The 21,149-nt window shown below is 50.0% G+C and overlaps 1 protein-coding gene across 3 annotated transcripts in view; it reads left to right on the forward strand.

Moving 5' to 3' along the window:
- Positions 1 to 325: 325 nt before the first annotated feature.
- Positions 326 to 21,149, forward strand: part of GOLM1 (golgi membrane protein 1) — a 45,234-nt gene continuing 24,410 nt past the window's right edge. Inside the window, exons 1-2 of one of the 3 annotated variants that reach the window (XM_069961771.1) lie at positions 326 to 487; positions 8,090 to 8,202. The gene's annotated coding sequence lies outside the window, so the exon portion shown is untranslated. The remainder of the gene's footprint in view (positions 488 to 8,089; positions 8,203 to 21,149) is intronic. The other 2 variants (XM_069961772.1, XM_069961770.1) reach the window with 2 other exon arrangements.

Raw genomic sequence — 21,149 nt, forward strand, 5'->3', positions numbered from 1 at the left:
GGTTCACACTGCGTTTTCAGCATCCGTTTAACGGATCAGTTTTTTTTAACGTCCACAAAAATAGGGTCAGCAACGTTTTTTGGTCCGCCAAAAAAAAACGGATCCGTTTTTTTTTATAATGGAAGTCAATGGAAAAACGGATGCACACAAATGAATCCGTTTTTTGCAATCCGTTTTTCATGCGTTTTTTGCAAAAAACGGATGCGTTAAACGGATGCTGAAAACGCAGTGTGAACCTAGCCTTCCCTGTACCTGGACACGCACCTAGCAGCCGGCGCCCCGCCTTCTCTTCCACCCTCCTTACTTCCTCTTCCTCACCGCCCCGCACTTTCTCTGGCTGGTTGAGTACAGGTTGCCAGGCAACGCCTTGGAGTGAGGATCCCCGGCAGGAGCCAGTCCTGGGGCAGAGAGTACACGTTTACATTGGCGTAGTCACACACGGACGGAGCTGTTAGACGGGGCTGGGCGCCGAGGACGCCGGCCGGAGGTGAGTGAGGGCGGGCAGAGAGTACAGAGAAGTGGTGGGTGACTATATACAAGTATACAGCTGCATATACAGGTATACAGCCGCAGTGTGTAACTATATACAGGTATACAGCCGCACTGTGTAACTATATACAGGTATACAGCCGCACTGTGTAACTATATACAGGCATAGAGCCGCACTGTGTAACTATATACAGGCATAGAGCCGCACTGTGTAACTATATACAGGCATAGAGCCGCACTGTGTAACTATATACAGGCATACAGCCGCACTGTGTAACTATATACAGGCATAGAGCCGCACTGTGTAACTATATACAGGCATAGAGCCGCACTGTGTAACTATATACAGGCATAGAGCCGCACTGTGTAACTACATACAGGCATAGAGCCGCACTGTGTAACTACATACAGGCATAGAGCCGCACTGTGTAACTATATACAGGCATAGAGCCGCACTGTGTAACTATATACAGGCATAGAGCCGCACTGTGTAACTATATACAGGTATACAGCCGCACTGTGTAACTATATACAGGCATAGAGCCGCACTGTGTAACTATATACAGGTATACAGCCGCACTGTGTAACTATATACAGGCATAGAGCCGCACTGTGTAACTATATACAGGCATAGAGCCGCACTGTGTAACTATATACAGGCATAGAGCCGCACTGTGTAACTATATACAGGCATAGAGCCGCACTGTGTAACTATATACAGGCATAGAGCCGCACTGTGTAACTATATACAGGCATAGAGCCGCACTGTGTAACTATATACAGGCATAGAGCCGCACTGTGTAACTATATACAGGCATAGAGCCGCACTGTGTAACTATATACAGGCATAGAGCCGCACTGTGTAACTATATACAGGCATAGAGCCGCACTGTGTAACTATATACAGGCATAGAGCCGCACTGTGTAACTATATACAGGCATAGAGCCGCACTGTGTAACTATATACAGGCATAGAGCCGCACTGTGTAACTATATACAGGCATAGAGCCGCACTGTGTAACTATATACAGGCATAGAGCCGCACTGTGTAACTATATACAGGCATAGAGCCGCACTGTGTAACTATATACAGGCATAGAGCCGCACTGTGTAACTATATACAGGCATAGAGCCGCACTGTGTAACTATATACAGGCATAGAGCCGCACTGTGTAACTATATACAGGCATAGAGCCGCACTGTGTAACTATATACAGGCATAGAGCCGCACTGTGTAACTATATACAGGCATAGAGCCGCACTGTGTAACTATATACAGGCATAGAGCCGCACTGTGTAACTATATACAGGCATAGAGCCGCACTGTGTAACTATATACAGGCATAGAGCCGCACTGTGTAACTATATACAGGCATAGAGCCGCACTGTGTAACTATATACAGGCATAGAGCCGCACTGTGTAACTATATACAGGCATAGAGCCGCACTGTGTAACTATATACAGGCATAGAGCCGCACTGTGTAACTATATACAGGCATAGAGCCGCACTGTGTAACTATATACAGGCATAGAGCCGCACTGTGTAACTATATACAGGCATAGAGCCGCACTGTGTAACTATATACAGGCATAGAGCCGCACTGTGTAACTATATACAGGCATAGAGCCGCACTGTGTAACTATATACAGGCATAGAGCCGCACTGTGTAACTATATACAGGCATAGAGCCGCACTGTGTAACTATATACAGTTGTATAACTATAGAGCAGTATAGAGCCCCTACTGGATTACTATAGAGCAGTATAGAGCCCCCACTGTATAACCGTCGCCATTCCGTAATGTGCATGTATCCAAAGCCAGGAACAGACTATAAACAGAGAACAGATCATAAAGGAAAGACTGAGATCTATCCTCTTTTCAAATCCATTCCTAGCATTGGCTTCAAAAATCTGTCAGATAAATCTCTCTGTATAAAGGCAGCCTTATCACAGCTGCATGTACTGTGCATTTAGGGCTGGTCTAGTGCTCAGTGTTGTCAGCCATGTCGGCCAGCTCCGGCTGCATTTGTTGATAAGATTACTGACAAGATGTCCAGAAGTATCGTCCCTGTGATCTCTGCTTTATCTTCTATTGACGGTGACGTGGTGGCTTAATGTTCTCCGTATGTCACTTGTGGGTGTAGCCAGTCACTCTGTCTGGCGGAGGATAGTTGTATGTATGTGTACAGATATGGAGTAAGAGATAAGACTATGGTATATAGTAATTTGTAACTTCCTGATCCCTTTGACTTGTTGTCCCTGCGGGCACTGCCTTCTATCACTGAAGCTGCAACCTGCAAGTGCTAGGATATACTGTATACACTAAGGGTCCATTTACACTGAAAGAGTATTTGCCAAAGATTTGAAGCCAAAGCCAGGAACAGACTATAAACAGAGATCAAGTCATAAAGGAAAGCCTGAGAATTCTCCACTCCTGGCTTTGGCTTCAAATCTTTGGCAGATAATCTTTCTGTGTAAATGGACCCTATGTCCTAACACTTGCAGGTTGGATCTTTCTGTTGTTGTCTGTATTATAGTCACAGCAGTGTACAACCTGCACAGTGTGAACAGTATTGGAGTGCTGGCCGCTTTTGGCTTTTTCTGCTGTAACCCACTCACGGTCTGCAATGACCCACCTCAGACAGTGACAGCTGTAGGGGATCAGGTAAAGGTGAATATGGCTTCTTTTTTTTTTTACAGCCCAAACCAAATCTAAAAGATGTTTTGCTAGAATGCGCCTTTTGGCCAAGCAGGATAACCATCTAAGTCCTGGCTGTCGTCTGATGGCAGGTGCCCATCCCTTTTGTTCTTAGGGTAGATAAGCCCCAGGTGTCTGGCAGCAGCTCATTCAGAACACATGCAAACATGGCCAGACCAATCATGTGTCTGTGTGTGGGGTGGGAGGTGGTCAAATGAGCTGACAAGTAGCCAAAGTATATGGCCAGCCTTACAGCAGGTAATGGTTAACCAGGATGTGGCCCTGTTCATGTGCTCACAGTTAAATAGCCGCTGTAGGATGCACTGCTGCACAGTTTTCTCAGGGTGGTGGATTCAGAACCCTATATCCTGTATACAGATCTGTCTATGGAGGAGGTTAGAAATGATTGCTAGTTAACACAAAGGCCGTGTTCTCATATTACAGTGCGTGTGGTTGACACTATGCCCCCCCCCCCCCTGCATTCTCCAATAGACGTGCAATGTTGCCTATCAATCCCATCAACGTCACATGGTTAATGGTGAGCTTGTGGGAATGCGGCCTAAGGGCCCTATTACACCAAAAGATGGCTGACAGATTTTTCAGCCAAAGCCAGAGAAGTAAATCTCCGTTTTATCTTCACAACCTGTTCTTAGTTCATAGTCTGTTCCTGGCTTTGGCTGAAAAAATCTGTCAGATAATCTGTGTGTGTAATAGGGCCTTAAGACCAGGGTGACATTGAGCTACAGCTGCAGGGCAAAACAGAACATAACGTTAGGCTTGGTTTCCACGTATATGTTCAGAACAAATTCCCGACACAGGGGACCCACACCCTCTTGCATTCTCTAATGGGCATGCAATAGTGCTGGGGCTTTTTTGTAAGGCTAGGTTCACACTGCATTTTCAGCATCCGTTTAACGCATCCGTTTTTTGCAAAAAACGCATGAAAAACGAATTGCAAAAAACGGATTCATTTGTGTGCATCCGTTTTTCCATTGACTTCCATTATAAAAAAAACGGATCCGTTTTTTTTTGACGGACCAAAAAACGTTGCTGACCCTATTTTTCTGGACGTTAAAAAAAACGGATCCGTTAAACGGATGCTGAAAACGCAGTGTGAACCTAGCCTAAGAAACATGGATACACATGGCAAACAGCGTAAAGACGAAACACAACCAGCCCCAACCGAAACTTTATGCCCTAAATGGCAATATGGCCTAAAAGGTCACGTGAAGGAACAAACTAAAGTGCAAATATAAAAATTTGCTCGGGCTTAAAATTCGTTAAAACCAGGGCTGTGGGGCCAGTGAGTTACTGTACTGAAGATGCACTTCGTCTTTTTTTTTTTTTTTTGTAATTTTTTTTGACATTTAGTTCAGGGGTGTCAAACTCATACACAGTGGGCCAAAATTAAAAAATTGGACAAAGTCGCGGGCCAACCATGATGTTTTATGAAGATTGCATGCAGCGTTCCTGGCACTCCCTATCCTAAAGTAATTTTCCCAACATGAAAGTTACACATTATATCCCTTAAAGGACAACTCCCACGAAATTTTTTTTTAGCTTATTTAACACACATTACAAAGTTATATAACTTTGTAATGTGACTAAATACCCGGTCTGGCCCCCCCCCCCCCCCCCCCCGCCCGGAAGTTAAAGAATGTATACATTACCTATTACGATCGTCACGGTCCTCTTCTCCCGGGCGGCATCTGGTGACGACGACGTCAGAGCCGGGGGGCGGTCCGGGTCTTCTTCCTCCTCGGCGTCTTCATAGAGAGTGAATGGGACGGAAAAGGCTTCCAGCTTGCTCAGCCCTGAATGGCTGAGGTTGCTGGAAGCCATGTGATGCGCTCCAGCCAATGAAAAGGCTGCCGGTGCGCAAGCGCACTGGTAGCCTTTTCCATCCCCAGGACCCGGAAGTCAGAGACATCGCTGGACGGCGGTGACGGTGAGGCGGACGGCGGGCGAATGGAGTGGTGATCGTCACCGGAGGGATGGTGAGTATGGTGTCTGTGTTTTTTGTTTTTTTTTCGGGGGGGGGGGGGTCCCTGGGAGTTGTCCTTTAAGCAGTAGGTAATCCCATATTTGTGCCCTATGTAGTAGCCCCCCTAAATAGTGTCCCACATACTAGCTAGGCCTACTCTTAGGGTACTATTACACCAAGCAATTTTCCGACGACTAATGATTAACGATAAACGATCTTAAACGACCGCTAAGGCAAACGACCTGAAGTCGTTCGCCCAAGTACACGAAACGATGATCAGTATTTATGATCGTTCTTTTGGTCGTTTAGTACTCGCTATTGCGTACGTTTCAGCTGTGAATTCGTATTCCACCGAACGATGTGCGAAAGATAAAACTAGGTCCGGATCCTATTAAAGGATCAACGATTTCTCGTTGGTCATTTAATCGTTGCCTGCTATTACACAAAATGATTATTGTTCAAATCCGAACGATTTAACGATTTTTCGAACGATAATCGTTCCATGTAATACCACCCTTAGAGACCTACATAGTAGCCAGCCCTCCCGATAGTGTCCCACATAGTAACCAGCCCCCAATACTGTCTTATATAGTAGCCAGTCCTCCCAATAGTGTCTTATACAGTAGCCAGCCCTCCCCAATTGTCTTATTAAGAAGCCAGTCGCTAAAATAGTCTCTTATATAGTAGCCAGCCCTCCCCAATAGTCTCTTTTATATAGTAGTCAGCCCTCTCCAATTGTCCTATGTAGTAGCCAGCCCTCCCCAACAGTCTTTTATATAGAAGCCATTCCTCAAGAATAGTCTCTAAAATAGAAGCCATCCCCTACTGTAGTTGTTCTTGACTGCCCCCTTAGCTTGGACCCTTCCTGTGGCTCCAGAGGCTGCAGGAGGCACCCGTCGGAGGGTGCACGCAATGAATTCACCACATTGCCAGGGTTGGGGCACTATTGAGATACTTTTAGGCCACAGGCTAAAAACTGCCTGCGGCCTACAAGATTATATGGGTGGTCCAAGCAGCTCTATGGACCATCCATATTATACGTTAGGTGGGCCAAATTTAACACCGCAATGGAAAAGCATGGCAGGCCAAAAATAATGGCACCACAGCCAGATTTGGCCCGCAGACCATAGTTTGACATGACTGATTTAGTTTGACTTGAAGGTCCCCATACACCTTTACTAACTGACGTCAGAACAATCATCTGGCCCGTACAAAGGAACAGCTGAGTAATACTGTGTTCTCTATGAAAAGGTGGGGGGTGCGGGATATCTCCCCAGAACAAAGGGGTTGGCCAATTTTTTCAGCACGCCTGAGCCCTATCTTCACTGACATTATCTGTCGGTGAATAGTCGAGAGAGTCCCATACACTTTATACCGACTGCCAAACCTGCCGTGAGTGGCGGATACGGAACTATGAAGTGTATGGGGCCCTTATGTTTAACAATTACCCCTCTCACCATCATTGTAGCTGTAAGACATTGTCTAAAACATTTTTTATCATGAATAGATAGGCTTAAAGCAATTATTGTCTTTTGGCCCTAACAATGTATCTGTATTTGTAAAGAGTTGGCTGATCTGTGTGTTTAAATGCAGCCCGATCTGCTCCTTCAGCATATACTTTGTTTCTGAATTTTAGGCGTAATTAATTCTGCGCCTCGGCTATTGTTCATATCATCCAGTCAGGTTTGTGTGGTTATGTTTCTGTTTGGTCAGAAGGACCGAAGTCAAGTGACCCTTGTGACATTACAAGGTGTGACAGATAGCTGTGCAATATCCGATTTGAACTGGTATCAACTGATATGGCTGCAACACGTGAATACAACCTAAGGGTGTGTTCACATGTACAGGATCCGCAGCAGATTAAAATCATATCTGCTGCGGATCCCATACGTGTAAATGCACCCTAAGGGTGCCTTCACACGTACCGTATTGCTGCGTTTTTAACGCTGTGTATTTAACGCTGCGTTTTTATTGCTGCGTTTTTTACATGCGCGTTTCATGTGAAAATCAAAACTGCCATGTAAAAATCGCACCAAAAACGCAGCAGTATAAACGCAGCGTTAAAAACGCAGCGATACGGTACGTGTGAAGCTACCCTAAAGGTGGCCATACACCTTCAGTAAGGGCCCAACAGTAATGTAAGCAAACGCTGACTGTTAGGTTAAAGGGGTAGTTCACCCAAATTTTTTTTTCTTTCAAATCAACTGCTGCCATGAAGTGCCAGAGATTTGTAATTTACTTCTATTAAAAAATCTCAAGCCTTCCAGTACTTATCAGCTGCTGTATGCCCAACAGGAAGTTGTATTATTTCTAGTCTGGAGAGCAGGAGAGGTTTTCTATGGGGATTTGCTACTGCTCTGGACAGTTCCTGACATGGACAAAGGAGGCAACAGAGAGCACTTTGTCAGACAGAAAAGAAAACACCACTTCCTGCTGGACACACAGCAGCTGATAAGTACTGGAAGACTTAAGATTTTTTAATAGAAGTGAATTACAAATCTCTGGCACTTCATGGCACCAGTTGATTTGAAAGAAATTTTTTTTTGGTGGACTACCCCTTTAAGGCTGCACGGACATTCCTGTTACATGTAGCAATGTGCAGCTGGCAGCTCCTCGGCTGATCATTGTCTTTATTACACAGGGTGATATCTGCCCTATTCTGCACAAGCCGTGTGTTTGGCATACATAATATATGTAATGTATGGGGATTTTAATGGTGCGTTCACACCTACAGGATCTGCAGCTGATTTTCTGCAGCAGATTTCATTTAAATAACTGAACACAGCATCAAATCTGCTGCAGATCCTGTAGGTGTGAACGCACCCTAAAGGAGAACTTCTGGCAAAGGTAAAGAAAAACACAGGAATGTGGGTAATGGGAGCATAATAATAAAGTGATACCCATCCCTGTGCTTTAGCAGTGCCACCTATGACTGTCTCCTGTGATGTCACTTCCCGGGTCAGAAATGCCAGCTCAGCCAATCAGTGACTGGATCGGGAGATCCAGGAGACCGGAGGGGGACAGTAAGCTGTAAGTATCACTTCATTATTGTGTTTCCACCACCCTCTGCCCTCCCTGTTTTTTTTTTTTTTTTTATCTTTACCCTAAATAAAGGGGACATTAAAGGAGAACTCCAGGCAAAGTGAGCCAGGGAATAAACGCTGATGTTGCTGATTTGCACTCATTTGCTGAGCCTTTACAAAACTTGTGAAGTCATGTGACTGGATACAGAAAAAATTGCTGTATTGTTTGTGTAGCCCAAGTTCAGCACTGTGGGACGCACAACCGGCATAGGCCGCATCCTATGCCGCCCATGGTTACGATTTAAATGGCAGCACAGATGACTGCTGGCCCTTTTGGTGAAATCCTAGGCAGAATAGGGAATGCTGTGGGTTTAAGGGTCTATTCACACGTCAGTATATTTTTCACTCTGTAAATTTTGAGTCTGCTATATTTCATTAGTAATTCGCACATTTCCATCTGTATATTTTGCTTATCCACAAAAACGAAAGTGTGGTTAATCTAGTCACTATTTGTGGATTGAGGATCCCGTAGGGTTCTATTGGTGTGTCCGTGGAAGAATTTTTAGTCCGCACTAGTGCCTGTTTTTTTTTTTTGTGGTAGGGATCACAGGCCTGTGCACAACTACGGATGTGTGATTGGGACCATTAAAGTACCTTGATCCTACTTTCTGTCTGCAATTGAGCATGTGTGAATAGGGCCTTATGGTCTAAAACATTGGCCTAGGTTTATCAAGCTGCCTGAAACGGCCACTGCTTTATCCCACAGTGACCAGTTACAGCTCAGGTTTCATTTTACCAGAGCTCATTGATATAAAACCTGAGCTGCGATTGGTTACTGTGGGGACAACCGGACAGACTGGACCATTCTCTTTATCTCTTTGAAAGAACTTGCAGGTCCTCGTGCATATGCCACACCAAATATCTGTAACAATTACGCCACATGTGAACATGTCTATGGGACCATCTGCATCAGCCTCATAGACTGTGAAAGGAGCAGGAGAGGGCAGGGCGCATACGTGACAAAGGCTCCATGCAAATGGGGATGCGGGGACACCTTTTGGTTGATCCTTGGGGTCCTAGCGCTTGGTCCCCTAACATCTATCTTGAATCCTCTGAACAGTTACCTGTCTGTGGCCAATTCCCTTTAGGGTTTGCCCCAATAGTCAGTTCTTAGAATAAAGGCACCCTCTTAGATCGTGCAGTTGCCATGGGTGGTGGTACCAGAGGGCTGAAAACCACATATTGCTTACTGCAGTTGGTGCAGTTTTGTAATAGTTATTAGCAGTGCATTTTTTTAAATGTGCGAAATATATTTAAATGGGCCGGGTCTCATACAGGCAGCGGATCTGCAGCGTGTATGGAACCCATTCAGCTTCACACTACAGGATCCGCAGCGGATTTCGCTTCAAACTCACAGCATGAAATCTGCTGGGGATCCTGTACGTGTGAAGCTACCCTAAAGGGGGTTTTCACCATAATTTCCTTTTCTATTAAATCAACTGGTACCAGAAAGTGCCAGAGGTTTGTAATTTACTTTATTACAAAAAAAATATCAGGTCTTCCAGTACTTATCAGCTGCTGTATATCCTGCAGCAAGTGGTGTATACTCTCGATTTTTAACACAATGCTCTCTGCTGCCACCTCTGTCCAGTGCAGTAGCACATCCCCATAGAAAACCTCTTCTGTTCTCCAGACTGAAAAATACACCAGTTCCGGCAGGACATACAGCAGCTGATAAGTACTGGAAGACTTGAGATTTTTTTTTTTTTTTTTAAATAAAAGTAAATTACAAACCCCTGGCACTTTCTGGCTCCAGTTGATTTTAAAGAACCTTTTTTTTTTTTTTTAATGAACAACCCCTTTAAAACAACTCTGTACCCACAATCTGACCCCCCCAAACCACTAGTACCTTCGGATAGCTGCTTTTAATCCAAGATGAGTCCTGCGGTCCTTTCGGCAGGTGATGCACTTATTGTCCTAAAAATACTTTTAAATTTAAAGCCCATGCCAAACGGGAGTATCTGTGCCCTAACTTTGCACCACCCCTCCGTCCCTCCTCCCCACCCTCTTCAGCATTAGGAATGCCACTGAAACATTTTCTCCATGCTGAACATTGCACAGGTCCTTAACGATCCAGCCCATGTGCCGGGCTGCCACAGGTGGGGAATAGGAGGCAATCTGCCTGGAGCATTCCTAATGATGAAGAGGGTGGGAAGGAGGGACGGAGGGTTGGTGCAAAGTTAGGGCACAGATACTCCCGTTTGGCACGGAGCTTCAAGTTTGAAAGTATTTTTTTAGCACAATAACTGCATCATCTGCCGAACGGACCGCAAGACAGATCTTGGATTAAAAGCAGCTATCTGAAGGTACAAGTGGTTTGGGGGGGTCCGATTGTGGGTACAGAGTCACTTTAAATAGTCTGTAGGGGAGGTTTATTGTGTCAAGGAAGTGTGTGTGTGTGTGTATATGTAATTATTGATGATTTTTTTTTTTCTTCCTCCATGGATCCTGCAGCTAATTATAGCTAATTACTGTCAATATTGCTCTCAATATTGCTATACTAGTGTGAATTCCTGCTCTACCCCTAGCATAATTATGGCCCTTGTCTATACTAGAAGTATTTATGGCATTTGGGGGAGAGGTGTATACACAAACATATATACCAGTGTGCAATGTGTTTTATAATGTATTTTGTTATTATGAATCACTAGTCTTTTGACCTCACGGGCTGATCACATTTATTAGTTCGCAGCTGTGCGGCGGCGCAGACGCAGTGAGAGAGGTGGGCGGATCGCTGCAATGCCTCTCCGCCGGCTAGCGACTATTTATTGTGGTTTAAACTTGGTGAAGGATAGCCATGATTAAGGCTGCGGTTTAGCAGCCGAAACGCATAGGCTTCTGTTGGGGGCATGCCGCAGGTGTGTACGGTGACGGAGATACAATAAACAACGCACTTGATTCCACCCTGCCGGGAGCTGGACTCGTTCATTTTCCGTATCTAATTATTACTGTGTATGATTTATCAAAGCACAAGCTGTCACACATTGCAGTTTCGTAACTGGAACGCGGCGGCAATGTACAGAACAGGAAGGTCAGGCCAGCAGACTATCTTACTTAAAGGCAGTTTGACTTGTCAGTTTAGACCATTGTGTTGTCAAACCGCATTCCTGGCAGGTATTTCTAACAATAGATGGGATTTATTGCGCCCAGACCTGCTTGTTCTCTGTCTTTTCTATTGCTGTGTTATTCTGGGCTTATGTCTATAGAAACGTATTTTATATCTTATTGATTAGGGCTGGGCGATATGGCCTAAAATTTATATCACAATATAATTTGATGCATGCACGATATAACGATATATCACGATATATCAATTTTTTTGTGTGTGTATACAAATTACAACACTAAGAATTTTTTAAGATGTGTATTGTATAAAAGATCTTTTTCCAAACAATGTAAAGATTAAGTGTTAGTAAAACACAAAATTGTTTAAAATAGTGCCAGTTATCAGCCCCCCTTGTGCCAGTCATCAGCCTTTCCCTGTGCCATCAGCCCCTCCTTGTGCCAGTTATCACCCCCCCTTGCCAGTCATCACCCCCCCTTGCCAGTCATCACCCCCCCTTGCCAGTCATCAGCCCCCCCCTGTGCCAGTCATCACCCCCCCTTGCCAGTCATCAGCCCCCCCTGTGCCAGTCATCAGCCCCCCCTGTGCCAGTCATCAGCCCCCCCCTGTGCCAGTCATCAGCCCCCCCCTGTGCCAGTCATCAGCCCCCCCTGTGCCAGTCATCAGCCCCCCCTGTGCCAGTCATCAGCCCCCCCCTGTGCCAGTCATCAGCCCCCCCCCCCGTGCCAGTCATCAGCCCCCCCCTGTGCCAGTCATCAGCCCCCCCCCTGTGCCAGTCATCAGCCCCCCCCTGTGCCAGTCATCAGCCCCCCCCCCTGTGCCAGTCATCAGCCCCCCCCTGTGCCAGGCATCAGCACCCCCCTGTGCAGTCATCAGCCCCCCCTCCCCCTGTGCCAGTCATCGAGCCCCCCCCCGTGCCAGTCATCAGCCCCCCCCCTGTGCCAGTCATCAGCCCCCCCCCTGTGCCAGTCATCAGCCCCCCCCGCTGTGCCAGGTCATCAGTCCCCCCCCATGTGCAAGTCAGCAGGCCCCCCCCCCTGTGCCAGCCATCAATCAGCCCCCCCCCTGTGCCAGTCATCAGCCCACCACCTGTGCCAGTCATCAGCCGCCCCCCCCTGTGCCAGGTTATCAAGCCCCCCCTGTGCCAGTTATCAGCCCCCCCTGTAGCCAGTTATCAGCCCCCCCCTGTGCCAGTTATCAGGCCCCCCCCTGTGCCAGTTATCAGCCCCCCCTGTGCCCAGTTATCACAGCCCCCCCTGTGCCAGTTTATCAGCGCCAGCCCCGGTGCCCAGTTATCAGCCCCCCCCTGTGCCAGTTAGCAAGCAGCCCCCCCTGTGCCAGTTTATCAGCCCCCCCCTGTGCCAGTTATCAGCACCCCCCCCTGGTGGCCAGTTATCAGCCCCCCACTGTGCCAGTTAATCAGCCCCCCCTGTGCCAGTTATACAGCCCCCCCCTGTGCCAGTTATTCAGCCCCCCCCTGTGCCAGTTATCAGCCCCCCCCTGTGCCAGTTATCAGCCCCCCCCTGTGCCAGTTATCAGCCCCCCCCTGTGCCAGTTATCAGCCCCCCCTGTGCCAGTTATCAGCCCCCCCCCTGTGCCAGTTATCAGCCCCCCCCTGTGCCAGTTATCAGCCCCCCCTGTGCCAGTTATCAGCCCCCCCCTGTGCCAGTTATCAGCCCCCCCTGTGCCAGTTATCAGCCCCCCCTGTGCCAGTTATCAGCCCCCCCCTGTGCCAGTTATCAGCCCCCCCCTGTGCCAGTTATCAGCCCCCCCCTGTGCCAGTTATCAGCCCCCCCCTGTGCCAGTTATCAGCCCCCCCCCGTGCCAGTTATCAGCCCCCCCCTGTGCCAGTTATCAGCCCCCCCCTGTGCCAGTTATCAGCCCCCCCCCTGTGCCAGTTATCAGCCCCCCCCTGTGCCAGTTATCAGCCCCCCCCTGTGCCAGTTATCAGCCCCCCCCTGTGCCAGTTATCAGCCCCCCCCTGTGCCAGTTATCAGCCCCCCCCTGTGCCAGTTATCAGCCCCCCCCTGTGCCAGTTATCAGCCCCCCCCTGTGCCAGTTATCAGCCCCCCCCTGTGCCAGTTATCAGCCCCCCCCTGTGCCAGTTATCAGCCCCCCCCTGTGCCAGTTATCAGCCCCCCCCTGTGCCAGTTATCAGCCCCCCCCTGTGCCAGTTATCAGCCCCCCCCTGTGCCAGTTATCAGCAGCCCCCCCTGTGCCAGTTATCAGCCCCCCCTGTGCCAGTTATCAGCCCCCCCTGTGCCAGTTATCCGCCCCCCCTGTGCCAGTTATCAGCCCCCCCCTGTGCCAGTTATCAGCCCCCCCCTGTGCCAGTTATCAGCCCCCCCCTGTGCCAGTTATCAGCCCCCCCCTGTGCCAGTTATCAGCCCCCCCCTGTGCCAGTTATCAGCCCCCCCCTGTGCCAGTTATCAGCCCCCCCCTGTGCCAGTTATCAGCCCCCCCCTGTGCCAGTTATCAGCCCCCCCCTGTGCCAGTTATCAGCCCCCCCCTGTGCCAGTTATCACCCCCCCCTGTGCCAGTTATCAGCCCCCCCCTGTGCCAGTTATCAGCCCCCCCCTGTGCCAGTTATCAGCCCCCCCCTGTGCCAGTTATCAGCCCCCCCCTGTGCCATTTATCAGCCCCCCCCTGTGCCAGTTATCAGCCCCCCCCTGTGCCAGTTATCAGCCCCCCCCTGTGCCAGTTATCAGCCCCCCCTGTGCCAGTTATCAGCCCCCCCCTGTGCCAGTTATCAGCCCCCCCCTGTGCCAGTTATCAGCCCCCCCTGTGCCAGTTATCAGCCCCCCCTGTGCCAGTTATCAGCCCCCCCCTGTGCCAGTTATCAGCCCCCCCTGTGCCAGTTATCAGCCCCCCCTGTGCCAGTTATCAGCCCCCCCCTGTGCCAGTTATCAGCCCCCCCCTGTGCCATTTTATCAGCCCCCCCCTGTGCCAGTTATCAGCCCCCCCCTGTGCCAGTTATCAGCCCCCCCTGTGCCAGTTATCAGCCCCCCCCTGTGCCAGTTATCAGCCCCCCCCTGTGCCAGTTATCAGCCCCCCCCTGTGCCAGTTATCAGCCCCCCCTGTGCCAGTTATCAGCCCACCCCTGTGCCAGTTATCAGCCCCCCCCTGTGCCAGTTATCAGCCCCCCCTGTGCCAGTTATCAGCCCCCCCCTGTGCCAGTTATCAGCCCCCCCCTGAGCCAGTTATCAGCCCCCCCCTGTGCCAGTTATCAGCCCCCCCCTGTGCCAGTTATCAGCCCCCCCCTGTGCCAGTTATCAGCCCCCCCCTGTGCCAGTTATCAGCCCCCCCCTGTGCCAGTTATCAGCCCCCCCCTGTGCCAGTTATCAGCCCCCCCCCTGTGCCAGTTATCAGCCCCCCCTGTGCCAGTTATCAGCCCCCCCTGTGCCAGTTATCAGCCCCCCTGTGCCAGTCATCAGCCCCCCCCTTGCCAGTTTATCAGCCCCCCCTGTGCCAGTTATCCGCCCCCCCTGTGCCAGTTATCAGCCCCCCCTTGTCCAGTTATCCAGCCCCCCCTGTGCCAGTTATCAGCCCCCCCCTGTGCCAGTTATCAGCCCCCCCTGTGCCAGTTATCAGCCCCCCCTGTGCCAGTTATCAGCCCCCCCCTGTGCCAGTTATCAGCCCCCCCTGTGCCAGTTATCAGCCCCCCCTGTGCCAGTTATCAGCCCCCCCTGTGCCAGTTATCAGCCCCCCCTGTGCCAGTTATCGCCCCCCCTGTGCCAGTTATCAGCCCCCCCCTGTGCCAGTTATCAGCCCCCCCCTGTGCCAGTTATCAGCCCCCCCCTGTGCCAGTTATCAGCCCCCCCCTGTGCCAGTTATCAGCCCCCCCCTGTGCCAGTTATCAGCCCCCCCTGTGCCAGTTATCAGCCCCCCCTGTGCCAGTTATCAGCCCCCCCTGTGCCAGTTATCAGCCCCCCCCCTGTGCCAGTTATCAGCCCCCCCTGTGCCAGTTATCAGCCCCCCCTGTGCCAGTTATCAGCCCCCCCTGTGCCAGTTATCAGCCCCCCCTGTGCCAGTTATCAGCCCCCCCTGTGCCAGTTATCAGCCCCCCCTGTGCCAGTTATCAGCCCCCCCTGTGCCAGTTATCAGCCCCCCCTGTGCCAGTTATCAGCCCCCCCTGTGCCAGTTATCAGCCCCCCCTGTGCCAGTTATCAGCCCCCCCTGTGCCAGTTATCAGCCCCCCCTGTGCCAGTTATCAGCCCCCCCCTGTGCCAGTTATCAGCCCCCCCCTGTGCCAGTTATCAGCCCCCCCCTGTGCCAGTTATCAGCCCCCCCCCTGTGCCAGTTATCAGCCCCCCCCCCTGTGCCAGTTATCAGCCCCCCCCCCTGTGCCAGTTATCAGCCCCCCCCCCTGTGCCAGTTATCAGCCCCCCCCCCTGTGCCAGTTATCAGCCCCCCCCTGTGCCAGTTATCAGCCCCCCCTGTGCCAGTTATCAGCCCCCCCCCTGTGCCAGTTATCAGCCCCCCCCTGTGCCAGTTATCAGCCCCCCCCTGTGCCAGTTATCAGCCCCCCCCCCCTGTGCCAGTTATCAGCCCCCCCCCTGTGCCAGTTATCAGCCCCCCCCCCCTGTGCCAGTTATCAGCCCCCCCCTGTGCCAGTTATCAGCCCCCCCCCCCTGTGCCAGTTATCAGCCCCCCCCTGTGCCAGTTATCAGCCCCCCCCCCCTGTGCCAGTTATCCGCCCCCCCCTGTGCCAGTTATCAGCCCCCCCCCCTGTGCCAGTTATCAGCCCCCCCCCCCTGTGCCAGTTATCAGCCCCCCCCCCCCTGTGCCAGTTATCAGCCCCCCCCCCCTGTGCCAGTTATCAGCCCCCCCCCCTGTGCCAGTTATCAGCCCCCCCCTGTGCCAGTTATCAGCCCCCCCCCCTGTGCCAGTTATCAGCCCCCCCCCTGTGCCAGTTATCAGCCCCCCCCCTGTGCCAGTTATCCGCCCCCCCCCTGTGCCAGTTATCAGCCCCCCCCCCCCTGTGCCAGTTATCAGCCCCCCCCCCCTGTACCAGTTATCAGCCCCCCCCCCCTGTGCCAGTTATCAGCCCCCCCCCCCCCTTGCCAGTTATCAGCTTTCCCTATGTGCCAGCCAAGCCCCATGCCATTGCCACATCATGTCCCCCCAGCCAGGGCCATCATCAGCCCCATGCCATAGCCATCTGCCGCCCCCGACCCCTCTGCTACTTACCTTTCCTGCAGGGCTGGCTGATGGAGTCCGCGAGGCGAGACGGGCCGCTTCTTCTTCCCAGCATGCACTGAGAGAGACCTGACGTCACACGCATCGTCAGCTAGCGCGCTGACGATGCGTGAACGGAAGGCCCTGCAGCGCGGTACCACGGAGCGGTAAGTGAGAAGCTTATTCACTACCGCTCCGTGGGCATGTATCGCGATATGAGGATATGCCGAAAATCTATATCGTCATCCGAATTGATGACGATATTTTTGCATATCGTTCATATTGCCCAGCCCTATTATTGATTATCTGTAGTGTATTAGTCCTAAACCACGTGTCTGCAACTTTGATCTACACGCTGAGCCATACTCTGTGGGTTTGTATCAATTCACAGCTTGTTAATTCACTGGAATTTCATGGTTTAATTGATTTAGGTGACACAGGACTCTAAAAACAGGTTCTGCTGGTACATAATGTTACATTTTGAATGTTAATGGTAACCTCCCCTCACTGGTAATCTGCCATCACTGGTAATCCCTCCTCGCTAGATCAGAGCGTGGGATCGGGAACTGCAGGGCTTAAGGCTCTATTTTACTGTCCGATGCTGAATAGCAAGCGAGCGCCGACATGTCAGGTCAGCACTTGCTCCTTGTTCTTCGCTCGCATTGTGCATGTGAACTGATCGTTGCCTTTTAACATTACCTATAAGTAATAGGGCCTTTATATAGCCCTGCACTTCCTGACACAAATATTGGTGGCAGCAGGAGGGGGGGCCGTGTCATCCCTTACTGTTGCCAATCAATGGAACTGTATATATAAATAAAAACTATACAGTCTTTAAAATAAAGTTATATATCTTATTAAAAGCAACGTATTAACCCCTTAGCGACCCATGACGTATCTAATACGTCATGGCGCCGCGGGGGGTGTTCAGAGCGGGGTCCCGCCGGGACCCCGCTCTGAACAGCGCTGATCCCGGCTGACACGTGCAGCCGGGCAGTGCCTCTGTTAGCCGGCTAATTAAGCACTTCAATGCAGCTGTCAAACCTGACAGCTGCATTGAAGGGCTTCAGACATCACATCCCTGGTGTCTAGTGGGTCGGATCTCCCCCCCCGCGATGCGATCGCGGGGGGGAGATCCGTTCTTCTGCCCGTGCCGGGCCTCAGCGTCGGAATGGCGCTGATCCCGGCTCGGCAGTAGATTGCTATGGCCTGCAGCAGGCCACAGCAATCTATAACCAATCTAATCGATCTTTGCTGTGTATATACACAGCATTGATCTCTATGAGAGATCAGTGCTGTCTATATACAAGTCCCCCAGGGGGGCTTCTAGTCCATGTAAAAAAGTGTTTTTATTAATAAGAAATCCCCTCCCCTAATAAAAGTCCAAATCACCCCCCTTTTCCCATTTTATAAATATAAATTAAAGGACAACTCCCACAAAAATTTTTTTTTGCTCATTTAACACACATTACAAAGTTATATAACTTTGTAATGTGGTTAAATACCCGGCCTGGCCCCCTTCCCCCACTTTCGGACCCCCGACCCCCCACCCCGGAAGTTAAGGAATGTATACATTACCTATTACGATCGTCACGGTCCTCTTCTCCGGGGCGGCATCTGGTGACGACGACGTCAGAGCCGGGGGCGGTCCGGGTCTTCTTCCTCCTCGGCGTCTTCATGCAAAGTGAATGGGGATGAAAAGGCTGCTGGTGCACATGCGCACCAGCAGCCTTTTCATTGGCTGGAGCGCATCACATGGCTTCCAGCTTGCTCAGCCCTGATTGGCTGAGCTTGCTGGAAGCCATGTGATGCGCTCCAGCCAATGAAAAGGCTGCCGGTGCGCAAGCGCACTGGCAGCCTTTTCCATCCCCTGGACCCGGAAGTTGGAGACATCGCTGGATGACGGACGGCGGCGACGGAGAGGCGGACGGCGGGCGAATCGAGTGGCGATCGTCACCGGAGAGATGGTGAGTATGGTGTCTGTGTGTGTCTGTTTTTTTTTTTGGGGTCCCGTGGGAGTTGTCCTTTAATAAATAAATAAATAAACATATTTAGTATCGCCGCGCGCGTAATCGCCCGAACTATTAATTAATCACATTCCTGATCTTGCACGGTAAACGGCGTAAGCGCAAAAAAATCCCAAAGTGCAAAATTGCGCATTTTTGGTCGCATCAAATCCAGAAAAAATGTAATAAAAAGCGATCAAAAAGTCGTATATGCGCAATCAAGGTACCGGTAGAAAGAACGCATCATGGCGCAAAAACTGACACCTCACACAGCCCCATAGACCAAAGGATAAAAGCGCTATAAGCCTGGGAATGGAGCGATTTTAAGTGACATATATTTGTTAACAATGGTTTGAATTTTTTACAGGCCATCCGATACAATATAAGTTATACATGTTATACATCGTTGTAATCGTAATCGGAATTGTCCGCCGCGGAATGCCGTTAGCCTCCCGCTCATAATGGGAGTCTATGGGAGGCGCGCGCTCCTGCCTTGTCCGCGCTGAAGAATGAACATGTTCCTTAGAGCTTAGAGCTGTATATGTAGTACTAAACCAGGATTTAAAGGGGGTTATCCAGTGAAAATCTTTTTCTTTCAAATCAACTGGTTTCAGAAAGTTATATAGATTTGTATTTTACTTCTATTTAAAAATCTCAAGTCTTCCAGTACTTATCAGCTGCTGTATGTCCTGCAGGGAATGCATGTGCTACCGAATCAAGGCCTCACTTCCTTTATAAAAATGGTGACAACACGACCTGCAACCTCCTGGCTGCAGCAGCTCCCTGGGACCACCTCCTAGTCCTGACACCGCTTATCTTGCACCCGCATGCCGGCCCTTCCCTCCCTCCCTGGGGGGCTGCTGCTTTTCCTTGCCACTACCGGGCTCTCCCCTCTGCGGGACAGGGAGAAGCAGCGGCCGCCCCTGGGAGGGGAGAGTTCCGCAGCGGCCACGTGGGGGGGGGGGGAGCCAGCAGGCGGGTACCGGATGGAGCGGTGCCAGGGCTAGGAGAAGGACCCGGGCAGCTGCTGTAGCCAGGAGTAGGCTGCGGGTTGTTACGTCACCATGTTTATCCAGGAAGTGAAGATTTTACTTTTTTTTTTTTTTTTTATTTGGGTCACAGACGCGATTTTTATTCATACATGCACACTTGTAGGTGTGGTTTGGGTCTATTTGAAGCTGGTAGTACGAGTCATTTTTACATTACATTTACATTTAAAGGGCCTATTAATTACAAGCAGCCATTATCTGCCAAATAGGTCAGATAGCGCCCTGTGTAAGGGCCCTTTTACACAGAAAGATTATCTGACAGATTATCTGCCAAATATTTGAAGCCCAAACCAGGAACAGACTATAAACAGAGATCGGGTCATAAAGGAAAGCCTGAGATTTCTCCTCTTTTCAAATCCAGTCCTGGCTTTGGCTTCAAATCTTTGTCAGATAATCTGTCAGATAATCTTTCTGTGTAAAAGGGCCCTAATACAGACAACAATCAGCCAGGAATTGGCCAATTGATCGTTGTCTTTCAGCAAGTTCAAAAGTCATTGTTTGCCTGTTGCGCATCGCTCTGTGTAATAGGTGATGCTCAGCCGACAACTGTTTTAAAGCAGTGTTCTAATATATAGAAAACAATAAAGATGTTCTATGCTTATCTGTAAATGCTCCCCTGGTGTTCTCTTGTCCTTTCTCTATGTCCCCTGTTGACCACAGACAATAATGAACCCGTATCTGCAGTGACAGACCCTCAGCCAATCACCAGCCGCAGAGCTCAGTCTCCGTGATTGGCTCAGCAGACTGTTACTGCAGAGACTGGTTCAGCAGGGGACCCAGAGATACGGCAGGAGACATGGGAGGAGCGTGGAGAGGTAAGCATAAAAACCTCTTCTTTTCTATATAGCAATGTTATCCTTTAAAGCAAGGGCTGCACAGACATCATTAACCATGTCTGTGCAGCCCACCCGCAAGATTATAGAGCTGTCTAATAGTCTCAGTAAGCAGGGGCCGATCTAGCAAATGCACTCCATTTATCGCGCCGTCTAATATGGCCTTAAAGGGAATCTGTCAGCACCCAGGCCCTACCTGAAGTGCTGGTAGTGTGCTGTAGCTAGCAGTCCCTTTGTGAGCATGTTGCCTTTTAGTCTTTTAGTAATTTGTCTTCTACTGTAATGAAGACTCAAAGAGGAGTTGTAGCTCAGTATTTGTGCCACACTTCACCACTCCTTCCTCTTCCCTCTCCTTTATGAATATTCAGTGCTGCCCAGCTTCCTGCTAACTCAGCTGTCAGCCAGTTTCTCTGATTGCAGATCAGTCCTCTGTAGGCAGGTTATGTCTGAAAGAAACACTCAGGTATAGTTAAGGCTAGGTTCACACTGCGTTTTCAGCATCCGTTTAACGGATCCGTTTTTTTTAACGTCCAGAAAAATAGGGTCAGCAACGTTTTTTGGTCCGCCAAAAAAAACGGATCCGTTTTTTTTAATAATGGAAGTCAATGGAAAAAACGGATGCACACAAATGAATCCGTTTTTTGCAATCCGTTTTTCATGTGTTTTTTTCAAAAAACGGATGCGTTAAACGGATGCTGAAAACGCAGTGTGAACCTAGCCTAAGGGTAGCTTCACATGTACATGTATGGGACCTGTTCAGCTTC

This window comes from Dendropsophus ebraccatus, chromosome 3 (genome assembly GCF_027789765.1).
Source record: "Dendropsophus ebraccatus isolate aDenEbr1 chromosome 3, aDenEbr1.pat, whole genome shotgun sequence".
In the NCBI taxonomy this organism is placed as follows: domain Eukaryota; kingdom Metazoa; phylum Chordata; class Amphibia; order Anura; family Hylidae; genus Dendropsophus; species Dendropsophus ebraccatus.